The sequence below is a fragment of the Theropithecus gelada genome, chromosome 14 (genome assembly GCF_003255815.1).
Source record: "Theropithecus gelada isolate Dixy chromosome 14, Tgel_1.0, whole genome shotgun sequence".
Lineage (NCBI taxonomy): Eukaryota > Metazoa > Chordata > Mammalia > Primates > Cercopithecidae > Theropithecus > Theropithecus gelada.
This window is the reverse complement of record NC_037682.1, coordinates 68,058,542-68,073,432: the sequence shown is the minus strand read 5'-3', so window position 1 is coordinate 68,073,432 and position 14,891 is coordinate 68,058,542. Positions and strand designations below refer to the sequence as shown.

The 14,891-nt window shown below is 40.0% G+C and overlaps 1 protein-coding gene across 2 annotated transcripts in view; it reads right to left on the bottom strand.

Moving 5' to 3' along the window:
• Nucleotides 1–14,891, bottom strand: part of UVRAG (UV radiation resistance associated) — a 330,830-nt gene that overhangs the window by 26,993 nt on the left and 288,946 nt on the right. The gene's annotated exons all lie outside the window — the stretch shown is intronic.

The window sequence follows — 14,891 nt, the reverse complement described above, 5'->3', positions numbered from 1 at the left end:
AACTTAGAGAAGACTAAGAGTGACCAACTGTGGAATCAGGATATTTCAAAGACCCCTGTATCTAGCCTTCTTTTCTACCCCCAGACCGTGGTAGGGTTTGCTAACACCAATTTCAGGGACATATACCAGAAAACCAGTGTTTCTTTTTAGATATTGCCAGCTTCCCTTCAGCCCCTCTCTTTTGTATAAACAAGGGTAAAGACCATCTTGTATTCATCTCTGACTCCAATAGTGCCTGGCATAGTGCTGGTACTTAGTCAATGCTTATTAAACAAATAAATTGCAACTCAGTTTTGACAGAGGCTGTGCTCTGTATTTCTCTTGAGTCTCTAACGTTCCTCTTTGTCCAGACCAGAGCACACAGCTGGAGAGGTGGTATAGGGAAACTGCTGGCTTATGGGCGAGATCTGCCCTTTGTTTATTTCTGCTAGAGGCCAATTTTCTAAAATTAAGTGTCTTTCTGAGTGCTTTGGATAACTTGCTAATGGTTTTCATCTGTCTGCTCTTCACTTCTTAAACTGTGTCTCCGAATATCACCATTTGCTTCCCTAACTGACCATAACGGAGAGCCGAAGTAAGTGGATGTGCATATTCACACACATGCTCATCCACACATCAAACACACAGTAAGTGGACAACACAGTTCTGCAAAATGTGTTTTTCAAATGACATATTACACATGAAGAAAGTTTATAGACTTTATAAAATGTATGTCAGTGTACAAATGTGAAGAGGCATCAGTCTTAAAGTTTAACTCTTTTAGCACTTAAATTTAAGAGTGGCTAAGTCAAACTTTTAAATATATCCCTCTTTTAAAAAAGAAAACCACAAATCATGTGAATAGAAAGCAGGCCTTCAGAGTTAGACAACAGGGGGCATAAAAAAACACCTACTAAAAACAGTAAGTTTTCTTTTGTTTGACTCTAGTATTCAACTGATTTTTCTCTGCTTGAGTGATACTTAGAGAGAAAGAGTTCATTCTCACTGATTCTGGGCTTTTTAAGAAAAACCTCTAAACCTAACTGGGTCTCCTGAATGGTTTGAATGAATACACACACAAAGTAAGGAGGTAGAAACATACTACGTTAAAACTAAAAGGTATCTTGAATATTATTTCAGCTAATCCTTTTCTTTTGCAGATGGGAAAACTGAAGCCCAGAAAGGGGAAGTAAATTATCCAGGGCCACATGGTTCAATGGCAAAGATATTATCAGCCAGGGCCTGCTTTTCACAAACCATGCTACTCTCTACCATCTATCCCAAAGTCTGAGAAGAAAACTGGTAACAATACTTGAGAAAGCAGAAGGAAAACGGTTTTTTCCTTTTTCAAACTCAGCTTGGTGACCTAAATCACCTCCTGAGATTTGCTGACCTTGAATTATAAGATCTACCCCCATATTAAATGACATCATTTCTTATATTAATATAAATGCATTTTTCCATACATTGATAAAAGCAAAATGGCTGATATCCCAACATGACATTCCTGAATTCATTGTTTCAATAAGAAGTGAAATTGTTTACACATGGCATGGAAATTTTACCTGTGATTCATAGTGAAAAATATTAAACATCAAGGGAAAAAGAAAACCATACTGAAATAACACTAAGCTATGTGTCTCCCAGTGAGTACACAGACAATTGCCTGCCCCAGGTTCCACAGTGGAAGATGGGTGTGGAACTGTTTTCAGAGAACACAGTGAAAATTTCTCTCTAAGTCTGATTTTAACCAAAAAAAGAAAAATGTGGGAATTTCAAGCCTGCGTCTGGGTCTTAACTCTCCATTTGCTGCACAGCACTACTTTTTTAAAAATCATAAAATCTTTGAATTTTATAACTAAAAGAGACCCTGGAGATCATCTTTCCAACCTTCTTCCTCTTATAAATGAAGAAACTAAGGCCCAGGAAGACAAGAGCATCCTGCCCAAAGTTACAGGGATGATAAGGGACAAAGCCAAGGCTAGAACCTCTTAATAACAGCTCCAAAATCTACCATATTACCCTTTTAATTTTCCACCTAGAGAACTCAAAAATAAATGCATACATAACACATACATTATTATTAATAAAGTATAAGTACGGTTTAAGAAGTCTAAACCACTGTAAGATTTATAATGAAAAAAAAAAAGTTCTCTGCTCTACTATCTACCCCAAACTCTGAGAACACCTTTTAGCTGTCTCTTCACCTTCATATTTCTAATATGCTTATATTAAGATTTTTTATTCTCCGTTCTCCTCCAGTTGGAGACATCATCTACTACGCTCCCACCATGAAAGATGAGAATTTAGCACTCTAACACCACTTTGCCCTCACACAAACATTTTTTCCCCTTTCCCGTACGTTATCTACTGGCTTTTTCTGAAAGAGTATGAGAACTTGACTCTACTCTCCCACACATAGTTCCCTTCCTCATCTTCTCAATACATTCAATATCACATTTTAAATTACATCAACATTTAGTGTTTACCTCATTATACCTACATAAATACTGTTTGCTGCTGAGCTATGTAATGTATTATTCCTTTCTTGCACTTGTTTGTTTCACTGGAAGTGATAACTGCCATTTTTTCTACCAGTTGAGTTTTTCTATGTACTTGTCACTAGAAACTCCCCAAACTCTGACAAAAATCTTAAAACTGGTCAGGCGTGGTGGCTCACACCTGTAATCCCAGCACTTTGGGGAGCCGAGGTGGGTGGAGTTTCAGACCAGTCTGGGCAACATGGTGAAACTCTCTCTCTACCAAAAATACAAAAAATTATCCGGGCATGGTGGTGCATCCCTGGGGTTCCAGCTACTCAGGAGGCTGAGGTGGGAGGATTGCTTGAACCTGGGAGGTTGAGGCTGCAGTGAGCTGAGATTGTGCCACTGCACTCTAGCCTGGGTGATAAGAGTGAGACCCTGTCTCAAAAAAATTAAAACAAAACAAAACAAAAAAAAAACCCTTAAAATTCTTCTCAATCTAACTAAGCACACCATAAAATTGATCAAGTCCATTTTGTTCTTAGAGATGTATTTCCTGAAGCCTCCTCTCTCTGCTTCAGCCTGAATTGGCTGCTAGCTAGGCCTGCTGCATTATCTTCCTATAAGCTTCTTTAGCCATCATGCTGGAAATTTTGTTTACTTTTCTCCTGTGCTGAAGCTGTTATTTCCTAGATTGTCTTTTTTCTTGATCTACTGCCTCATCTTGGTGGACTGTATCCTATATTATCTTTCTGGAAAGGATAGCATGGGAGGTTCACTTTTATGACACCCTGAATATTTCAAAATATAACTATTCCATTCTTACACTTGAATAATAGTTTGCCTAGGTATAAATTTCAAGGCTGCAAATACTTTTTCTTAGGTAGTTCCAAAGTATTTCTTTACTGCCATTTAGAAACCTGTTAAAATTCTGGTTCCTGATCTTTTGAATGTAAGCTGGTTCTTCTCTCTGGAAGCTTTAGGACTTTCTTCTTTAACCTTAGTATTCTGAAATTTCGTAGTGATAAGCCTTCATTTAGGTCTTTCATTCATCATTTTCAGTCTGTTTTCATTCCCTGGGCCGAGCACTTACTACATCCTTTCAATATGAATACTTTCATTGCCTAATTCTGATCATTTTCTTCTATTATTATTATTTTGTCTCCTCCTTCTTCATTTTACCCTCTGGATTTTTTTTTTCACTTTATTTTAGACTTTTTTTTTTTTTTTTTTTTTTTAAATATTAGAGGCTTTCCTTTAATATCTAGTAATCTTTGGCTGTTAGTTTATCTTTACAAGTGAGACTGTGAGACTCTAAAAAGCTGCGAAGGAAGTCTGCCTTGGCAGTACTTGACTGGCTGTGGGGGAAGGGTTCACTGTAGAATGAGTGGATGGAAATCCAGTCTTTCCACAGGGAAAGGTTAGTACTACAGTCCCAGTACCTCTCATTGCTGCCTGTTTTCTTCCCAGAAAGAATCCTTCGATCTTCTGTCTTGAGGCATAATCTGGATCTTATTTGGGGTGTAAAGTTGGAAAAGGTAGTTGGGAAACTCTGTGTCAGTATGTTACACTTTCACTTAATCACCTTTTGGTAAGGCACCTTCCTTCTTGTTCCCAGTGTATCAAGCAGTTTAGGTTCAGAGCTTCTTGGGCTCAATCTTTTTCAGCAAGTAAACCTTCATTTTCCTGCTAGGGCATGGGGGAACACAGTTATTGGCTGCAGAGAGTGGGAAAAATGAACTGGGAGTGTTACTTCTCTTTCTCTATAGACTGTCAACCTACCCTCCTATGTTTAGCTCTATATATTGTCCCTAAACTTCATGAGGTACTCAGTACCACCACATCCTTCTGGAGTCTGTGGTTTGGATTCTGTTGCTTCTTAAACGCTTCTGCCAAGTCAAGTTTATCACTCATTCGTTTACTTGCAATTTGCTAAATTTTCTTGGTCTTGTCTGTTCTTTTCATCCTTGTGAATTTAAAATTTTTAAATTATTTAACCTTATTATTAGCATTTTAGTAGACAAGTGACTATTCAGGCGGGTAGATTGCTTGAGATGAGGCGTTCGAGACCAGCCTATCCAATATGGTGACACCCTGTCTCTACTAAACATACAAAAATTAGCCAGATGTGGTGGCGTGCACCTCCCAGCTCCTCGGGAGGCTGAGGCATGAGAATCACTTGAACCTGGATAGTGGAGGTTGCAGTCAGCCGAGATTGTGCCACTGTACGCTAGCCTGGGCAACGGAGACTCTGTCTCCAAGCAGAGTCCCATATATATATATGGGATTTTATATATAAAAAAACCAGCTTTTCATTATTGGCTAACAACTCTTCTGATCGCTTTTTACACAGTACTCACTACTCTGGCAGAAAGCTTTCTTAACTCCATGTCTCTAGGCATTCTATATCTCATGTTTTATCTATTCTCAAACAACACAAGTTCCATTCTCCATTGAAAGCTCTCTGATTACTCTAGGTAAGTCGGCATTTTACGCTTTACCCTAAACTCCTCCCTATGCCACTTTTCCATTTGTTCTTTTTGGAAAGCCTTAACTAACTAGATAGGTACTTGATAAATACTTGGTAATTAACAAGTTAAATACAGTTTAGGAAAAAATGAGAGGCATCACGACACAGTAGAATAGGCTTAAATGCAGAAGAGCTGGGATTGAATACCAGTACTGTCACTTACTAGCTGACTTTAAATAAGTCACTTCTCTGAGATTCCATTTCCTTACATGTAAAATGGGGATGTTGCCTGCCTTGCAGAGCTGTTGCAAAGTTTAAAGAAGAAGAAGTATATACACTGTCCAAAATAATATCTGGTACGTCATAAGTGCTCAATATAAAATACCTGTTATCATTACTAACACACACGAACACATACATATATACATACACACACTCTCCGCATTATTATCGTCATAGTGTGTCTGGAATTGGTGGGTTCTTGGTCTCACTGACTCCAAGAATCAAGCCGTGGACCCTCGCGGTGAGTGTTACACTTCTTAAAGATGGTGTGTCTGAAGTTTGTTCCTTCAGACGTTCAGATGTGTCTGGAGCTTATAACTTCTGGTGGGTTCGTGGTTTCGCTGACAGGAGTGAAGCTGCAGACCTTTGCGGTGAGTGTTACAGCTCTTACAGGCAGCGCGTCTGGAGTTGTTCGTTCTTCCCTGTGGGTTTGTGGTCTAGCTAGCTTCGGGAGTGAAGCTGCAGACCTTCACAGTGAGTGTTACAGCTCTTAAGGACAGCGTGGACCCAAAGAGTTGAGCAGCAACATTTATTGCAAAAAGCAAAAGAACAAAGTTCCCACAAAGCAGCAACTAACCCCAGCGGATTCCCACACCACCGCTAGCTCGGGCAGCCTGCTTTTATTCCCTTATCTGACCCCACCCACATCCTGCTGATTGGTCCATTTTACAGCAAGCTGATTGGTCTATTTTACAGAGCGCTGATTGGTCCGTTTTGACAGAGTGCTGATTGGTGTGTTTATAATCCCTGAGTTAGACACAGACTGCTGATTGGTGCATTTACAAGCCCTTAGCTAGACATAGAAGTTCTCCAAGTCCCCCCTAGACTCAGGAGCCCAGCTAGCTTCACCTAGTAGATCCTGCACCGGGTTGGCGGGCAGAGCTGCCTGCCAGTCCCGTGCCCTGCACCCCTACTCCGCAGCCCTTGGGCGGTTGATGGGACCAAGTGCCGGAGCAGGGGGTGGCGCTCGTCGGGGAGGCTCCATCCAGGCGGGAGTCCACCCCCAGGGGCAGTTCTGGCATGGCGGGCTGCAGGTCCCAAGCCCTGCCTCGCGGGGAGGCAGCTGAGGCCAGGCAAGAACTCAAGCACACCACCGGTGGGCCGGCAATGCTGGGGGACCCGGCACACCCATCGCAGCTGTTAGCCCGGGTGGTAAACCCCTCACTGCCCTGGGCCATCGGCGCCGGCCGGCCACTCCGTGTGCAGAGCCTGCCAAGTCGGCGCCCGCCGGAACTCACGCTAAACTGAGCACCGCGGGCAGCCCCGGTTCCCGCCCGCACCTCTCCCTCCACACCTCCCCACAAGCAGAGGGAGCCAGCTCCGGCCTCGGCCAGCCCAGAGAGGGGCTCCCACAGTGCAGTGGCGGGTTGAAGGGCTCCTCAAGCACCGCCAAAGTGGACGCCAAGGTCTAGGAGGCGCTGACAGTGAGGGCTGCTAGCACATTGTCACCTCTCAATAGCATCTACCACTAGGCTGGGCATAAAGCCGGTGTTCAATAATAGCTTACCACTTAACTACTAAGAATGGGGGGCAGAAAAGGAAGAAGGAAAGAGTTACTTCAAATCAAAGGGAAAATCTTAAGTACACTGTTCACTTTTTAAATGCTAATTTTCATTAAGCTTCTGACTGCATGCACTCCAGAGAAGCAGCAATAAACACACACAGGTGTCAATATCTTAAATAATTATATAGTGAAATGGAAAGACTGATACATGATGTGAGTGGTCAGGGGACCTGGTGAAAGACCCAGCTCTGCTATATGGTCACGCAAACTCCTTCCTTGCTTGGGCTAGTCAAATGATTTTCAAACTTTTTAAAATTCAATAATCTTCAACAAGTTAACTCCCTGGTAAGATATTAGTAAAAACAGAAAGGAAAAGAAGAAACCAGGTCAAGGAGGAAAGGATAAGGATAGGGAAAGGGGAGAAAGAACTATATTTGCTAAGTCTCTATACGTCCTATTCATTCATTCAACAAATATTTATTGAGTGTCCACTAGGCTAGGCAATGTGAATCAGCTCTCTGTCTTTGGAATGAGAGGCCTGGAATCACAGCCTATTCTCGCCATATAATGTGTGTAACTTTGAGCAAGTTACATAACCAATCTATGCCTTGTCTATAAAACAGGACCAACAATATTTACCTCATAAGATACTTGTAAGAGTTAAATTAGAATTTTTATAGAGAATAGAAGTTCCCGAGGCCTGACTTTACAGCATAGTCATTAAAACTGCCGAGGTCTGAGAGTGCTAAGCTGAAGAGTTCAACTTTATCTTGCTGGTAAGTAGTAAGAACCTACTCCAGGGTTTTAAGCAAGAGAGTGAACGAGGGAAACAACTGCAAAGGCAGCTATGGACAGGCTAAAAGACTGAAGTACTCTTCTCTCTAAGAAATCTTATTTCAGGTTACGTCAACACCTGCCCTCACCAACTATTATCAATTCCACACTTCCCTAAACATTACGGCTCCTTTTGCTTTCATTTTTGATTGGGGAAGGCAGATGCCAAGAAAACCAGGCAAATATTGCTTTGGGTCTAACTGCCTCAAATTAGCCTCTGAAATAAACACCTTTTGTAACAACTTCCTACTCCACCACCACTACCAAAAGAGTCTAAGCAGTCTTTAAGTGGAATTTTGGTTTCAATTAGTTTGAATTTCAGCTTTACTTTGATTGATTTAGGACTCTATGAGGCAATCAAAATTTTGTTCAACTCTATGGCTAGTAAGTAACCAAGGTGAAAATTACACTTAGATAATACGTTAGATGGGAAGTGGGGAGAAACAATGTTCCGTGGTTTCCCTGGAAAAATTAACAAACTGTATTGTCTGGTAGCAAAAGATAATCCCTATGCTAAAAACAAAAAACCCAGGAAGATCTGGCTTTATAGTTACTGGAACAAGCTAAAAGAAAGAAAATCCAAGCAACGAGTACATTCAGACCACAACAGACAACTACAGCCATGTCAATTCTATGTTCTCTCTGTTTTCCTCTCATATACCCCCTTTTTGTATAAAAATATAGTATTTTTCCAAAGCCACATGCTGGTTTCTTCCACTTTGTGTTTAATCAAATAAGACAAATCAACTATGACGTTAGAGCTCTTGCAGTTGGAATTAACTAGTTCATGCAGCTTGATAAATGTTGCTCCATTGACGAGGGAAGACAACTTGCAGCTCTGGAGATCATATTTAAAATGTAGTGTGATTTTACTGCTAAGAAATAAATGCTGCATTCTTGCACCCAGTAAGCATCCTCCTATTGAGCCGAGAGGTTTAATTTAATATCAAAGTGCTCCATTTTATTTTTATTTTTTAAACACAATTTTTCCAGGCCAGGAAAGCCTCTGGGGATTCAGGAATCATTGTGTCATTTGGGTTTTGGCACAGGAGAAATGCAGTTCAGACAACACACACACATGTCCCCACCCTTCCAAACTGTATTCATCCACACAAAGCCACTTATTGCCTGACTTATTAGTTCCATATGTGGCTTGAGCTAAGCTGCATGATATGTTTGATACAAACCGTGTGTTATCGTGAGGGAATGTGGATTAATACAATGCTTCAAAAAAGGTTACTAAAAGATCAACACTTTCGTGATGGGATTACAATGAATTTGACTACAAAGAAATGGTCTGGAGGAACTAAAAATACGAAATGAAAAACGCACATATGCATCAAAGATTTAACTTTACAGATTTGCCTTATGTAGGCAAACATCTCTGTGGAACTAGTTACCAGTATTTCAATCCATTTTTAAGTACTACTAAGTTTCACTGACATGAAAACAACTAGATTATGCACTTGAAAAAAAAGAGTACCACCATGTCAAAAACAAAATCTGCCTTCCTAGAAGAAAATGCAACTCTTTCAAGATGTGGAAAAGCTACTTAAAGAATATTTAATATGAGCAATAATATTGTTTCTTACAGTGAGTCATTGCAATACATACCTCTAAGGAATAGTATAAAAACTCGATTATGGGCCTCTGGTTGCAAGAACAACCTAAGTACTTTTCCAATCCCATCTAAAAACACATGCCAGTCTTTTCCAAAGTAGATACGTTATAACGTAAACATGGACACAGCTCAGGTCTACCATTGTGAGGACTGAAGCCTAGAAGTCAAAACTAGAAGCTTTAAAGTCTAGTAATTGAAAAAGCTTCTTTCATTTCTCCTTCCAGTCACACTATCAACTGCTTTCAGAATCATGGAATTAATACTAGAGCTGAATAGCACCTCTGAAGAAAGTGAGAGGTTAAATGGCCTAAGGTTGAACAGGTTGAATCCAGGGACCAGAATCCAAGTCTGACAAGTTCTACCCTTATAGGCTCTTTTCTTTATATATGTTGCTTTATTGTATTCATGAGGCACAGATTATAACTAAGTTAAATTTACCGTTATAAAGTCTGCCATATTAAAAATATTTCAATTAAGATGGTCCTTTGCTTCAGAATCTTACATTGACCAGAAAGCAACTAGAAGCACTATTAACCTCACGTGATTCTGGAGTCAACCTGTTAGTGTAGTCTCTGTCACTTCCAATCCTTGTGAGTTGCTAAGGAGGATTAGTAATGCATATTGCAAATAAACAAGCAAAGAAAAACTGCAAATTTGTCAAAAGCAGGTAAATCATGACCTTGGATGCAACTGCAATTAGTTTTAATCAGTGATCATCAAAGAAGGGCTATGTTCTCTGGAGGCTAAAGGCTATATGAGTCAGTAGACTTGAGTAGGATCCATTAATGTAGATATTCATGCTGTTCAGCAGGTCGAGCAAGCCCAACTTCTGCTCCTTGCCCTCATGTTGATAGTCCTGTGTACCTCGATTTATCCCAAAATACCCTGGATTGACCTTTGGCCCAATCTGGATCTTTGATTCCCTTCACAGCTAAACCTTACTCTCTAAACTGATCAAATTTGACATTTCTGAGGTCGGGTACGGTGGCTCACGCCTGTAATCCCAGCACTCTGGGAGGCCGAGGCAGGTGGATCACCTGAGGTCAGGAGTTCGAGACCAGCCTGGCCAAACCCTGTCTCTACTAAAAATACAAAACAATTAACCGGGCAGGTTGGTGTCTGCCTGTAATCCCAGCTTCTTGGGAGGCTAAGGCAAGAGAATTGCTGGAACCTGGGAGGCGGAGGTTGCAGTGAGTTGAGATCACATCACTGCATTCCAGCCTGGGCAACAGAGTGGGATTCCATCTAAAAAAAAAAAAAGGCATTTTTGCCTCCAATTCATTGACTTTGATGCAATCTTGGTGCAAAGAGCTAAACATTCAGATCAAGATCACAGTCTAATAGAACAGAGGTAGTTTTCCAGAACATTGTAGAAATGGCATCACAGAGTATTTAGCCTGTTGTGTCTGCCTTCTTTCACATAAGAAATTCATCCAGGTTGTGTGAGTAGTCTGGTCCTTTTTTACTGCTGAATAGTATTCTATTGTATGGATGTAACACACATGATTTATCTATATGCCAGCTGAGGGATATCTGGGTTTCTCATTTTTATTATTAGGAATTAAGTTGCTATAAGTATGTGGGCATAGGTTTTTAATTGGACTTATATTTTTACTTCTCTTGGACCAATACCTAGGAGTGGAACTGCTGGGATGAATGGCAGATATACCTTTAACTTCATTTTTAAAATGCGAACTACTTTCCAAAGTGATTATATAAGTTTTTCATTCTCAGCAGCAATGTATGAGTGTTTCAGTTGCTGTGTACTGTCATCAGTACTTGATACTGTCAGTTTTAAAACTTTAGCCATTCTAGCAGTTGTATAGTCGTGTCTTAATGAAGTTTTATTTTATTTATTTTTTGTTTTTAAGACAGGGTGTCATTCTGTCACTCAGGCTGGAGTGCAGTGGCGTGATCACAGCTCACTGCAGCCTTGACCTCGGGCTCTGGTGATCCTCCCATCTCAGTCTCCTGAGTAGTTGGGACTACAGGCATGTGCCACCATGCCCAGCTAATTTTTTGGTAGAGATAGCGTTTTGCTATGTTGCCCAGGCTGGTCTCAAATCCCTGGACTCAAGCCATCTGCCTGCTTTGGCCTTCCAAAGTGCTAGGATTACAGGTATAAGCCATGGCACCCAGCCTCATTGTGGTTTTAGTTTGCATGTCCCCAGTGACTAATAATATTGAGATTTTTATTTTTTTAAGACAAGGTAATGCTTTGTCACCCAGGCTGGAGTGCAGTGGCATAAACACAGCTCACTGCAGCCTTGACCTCCTGGGCTCAAGTTATCCTCCCACTTCAGCCTCCCAAGTAGCTGGGACTACAGGTGTGCACCACCACGTCCGGCTACTTTTTGTATTTTTAGTAGAAACAGGGGTTTGGCCATGCTGCCCAAGCTGAGCACTTTTTTCATATGTTTATTCGCCATCTCTATCTCTGCTGGTTCTCCCAGTTTCTGTGAGCTATCTAATGGTAAATGTGAGGTACCTCTGATGATTACTTAACACATCTGATGTATACCCTCTGATTAATCTTAATACCTTCTAATTAGTAACCCTCTAATCGATACCATTTCTGCCTAATCTAGCTAGAGTATATTCTGTTTACTGCAGTAACACAATCTTATAAGCAATGGGGAGCTACAGCAAGTTCTTATGTATGGAAAAGACAAATGAAAATGTTATTGTAAGTGCAGGGATTCTTTATAAAAATTCAAGTAAATCTACATATCAGTTTTACTGAAATGAAAAAATGCACTTAAATCTGTTGCTGTAAATTTGATTACATAAGAAACATACAGGCCCGTTCTGGTACCTCCCCAGCCATGTATAGTGACCACAAATACCCGACATGATCATTAGAAGAAATTACTTAATTCAGCAAGTCATAAATAATTACTGAATTGTGTGCATGTATATGTGTGGTGGTGGTGATGATGGCAGAAATGGAGATACATGCATGGCACTTTATAACAGGGGAAATTTGGAAATAATCTAAATATATGTTAGGCTTTTGGCCAGGTTCTATGATGGAATAATGATGGTGCTAATGATAATGAAAGTAGTGCTACAGCTGTTAATGTGTTTATTTAGTGATTAGTTATGTGCCAGGAATCAGTGCTAAGCATTTTATATTATTTCATTGAGTCCTCACTATAACATTATTATGGTTGAAGAAACCATGACTTAAGAGACAGAATTAAATGACAGAGTTTGAATTAGCCTGAATTCAAGCACTGTGGTTGAATTCTAGGTTTGTCTGAATCCTACCACTTTGAACTTGTAACCACTTAAGAACGATGATGATAATGGTGATACCAATAGCAGCTATTCTTTTTCTCAACCTGCAATCTGTGCTAGGTATGGAACTTGACTGTTTACTTATGTCATCTCATTTAATCTTCATAATAACCCTATAAGGTAGGTGGTGTAATTCTCACCCTACATATGACAAAGTTTAAAAGGTGGAAGGAGTTGCCTGAAATTCCCCAAATGGAAAATAAAGGAGTTGGGATTTGAATTCAACTCTGATAGTTTACACTGCAGCACACAGTCTAAATATTGCATATAAGTTGTTTAGAAAAGATTTTGTTTTCTTTTTCCTCATTTAATTCCAACAATCATAAAGGAGACCCTCAAGTCTTTTTTATTTTTAAATCAGAGAAACCCATTACTTCTCTTGATTTCAGAAATTTGACAATAGTTACATCTCTATTTACTTACTGTTCAGCTAAGCTATACATATTTAGTCTTTTAAAATCGTTGTTTCTAAGTTAATCCCTACAGCCTCTTAATCATTCTTTGTGTCTCAGAACTCCCTCCAGTTTTCCTTAAAGAATCTGGTAATGAGGTGCCTTAAATGGAACACAGTTTTCCAGAATGCTCTTTTCTCTCATTAATGATTTTTCCCCTAAAATATTAATTTTACTATAATAGCTACTTCATGCCTTTTAAGTTTTCTGTGGAATTCCTCCGACCTCACTTGAACTGCAATAGAGTCCAAACCCATGAGTCCACTGTTTAGTCTCTCTGGTTGATCATAAATAAATGTAGGTTCAAAAAAAAAAACAAAAAAAACCCCAAAAACCAAAACAGCAATGACCTTTCAAGTGCACATTGCTACATTGCTCCTCACAATTTGTTTTCAAATAATGTAAATAATTGTTTTCTCTCACAATTCGTTTAACAAAAAGTAATGAATTCATTAGATATGTAATAAATATTTACTATGTGCAAGGTGTGATTGGGTATCAAAAAATAACTCAGCCATGAATACTACCCTGAAGGAGGTTACCTCCTCATACAGTGAGGAAAGAGTTTGATGGCAGGGAGTCATAGGCAGAATTTTAAGATGGCTCCCATGACCTTCACCCCCCGGTGTTAATTCCTTGATAATTTTATATTTACAGCGAAGGGAGACTATTTTTGTGGGACAGTCTAACCACACAAACTCTTTACAAGCAGAGTTTTCTCTGGCTGGCAGCAGAAGACAGAGAGATTCAAAGTATGAGAAGGGCTTGACGGGACATTATTGATCTGAAGATGGAGGATCATGTAAGAAGAAATGTGGATAGCTTCTAGGAGCAAAGAGTGGCCCCTGGCTGAAGGCCAGCACGTAAATGGGAACTTCAGACCTACAGCTGCAAGGAACTGAATTCTGCCAACAATTGAGATGAGCTTGGAAGTGGATTATTGCCAAGAAACTCCAGATAAGAGCTCAGCCTGGCCAACATGTTGATTTTGGCCTTGTGAGACCCTGAGCAGAGAAACCAGCTGAGCCCACCCAGACTTCTGACCTGCAGATCTGTGAGATAAAAATGGATGTTGCAGAAAAGGCTTCAACATCCCTTCATGATAAAAACTCTCAACAAACTAGGTATTGAAGGAACATACCTCAAAATATGACAAACCTACAGTCAACATCATACTTAATGGGCAAAAGCTGAAGGCATTTCCCATGAAAACCAACAGGAGACAAGGATCCCCTCTCTCATCACTCCTATTTGACATAGTTTTGAAAGTCCTGGCCAGAGCAATCAGGCAAGAGAAATAAATAAAGTGCATCCTAATAGGAAGAGAGGAAGTCAAACTCTCCCTGTTTGCAGATGACATGATTCTGTATCTATTAAACCCCATAGTCTTGGCCCCAAAGCTCCTTAAGCTGATAAACAATTTCAGCAAAATTTCAGGATACAAAATCAATGTACAAAAATCACTAGCATTCCCAACAACAGCCAAACCAAGAGCTAAATCAGGAACACAATCTGATTCACAATTGCCACAAAAAAATAAAATACCTAGGAATACAGCTAACCAGGGAGGTCAAAGATCTCTACCAGGAGAATTACAAAACACTGCTCAAAGAAATCAAGATGACGTAAATGGAGAAATATTCCATGCTCATGAATTGAAAGAATCAATATCATTAAAATGGCCACATTGCCTAAAGCAATTTATAGATTCACTGCTATTCCTATCAAACTACCAAGGACACTCTTCATAGAACTAGAAAAAACTACTTTAAAATTCATATGGAACCAAAAAAGAGGCTGAATAGCCAAGGCAATCCTAAGCAAAAATAACAAAGCAGGAGACACCATGCTGTCCAACTTCACAATTATATTACAGGGCTACAATAACACAAACAGCATGGTACTGGGTACAAAAACAAACACATAGACCAATGGAATAGAATAGAGCCCCAAAATAAGGCTGTAC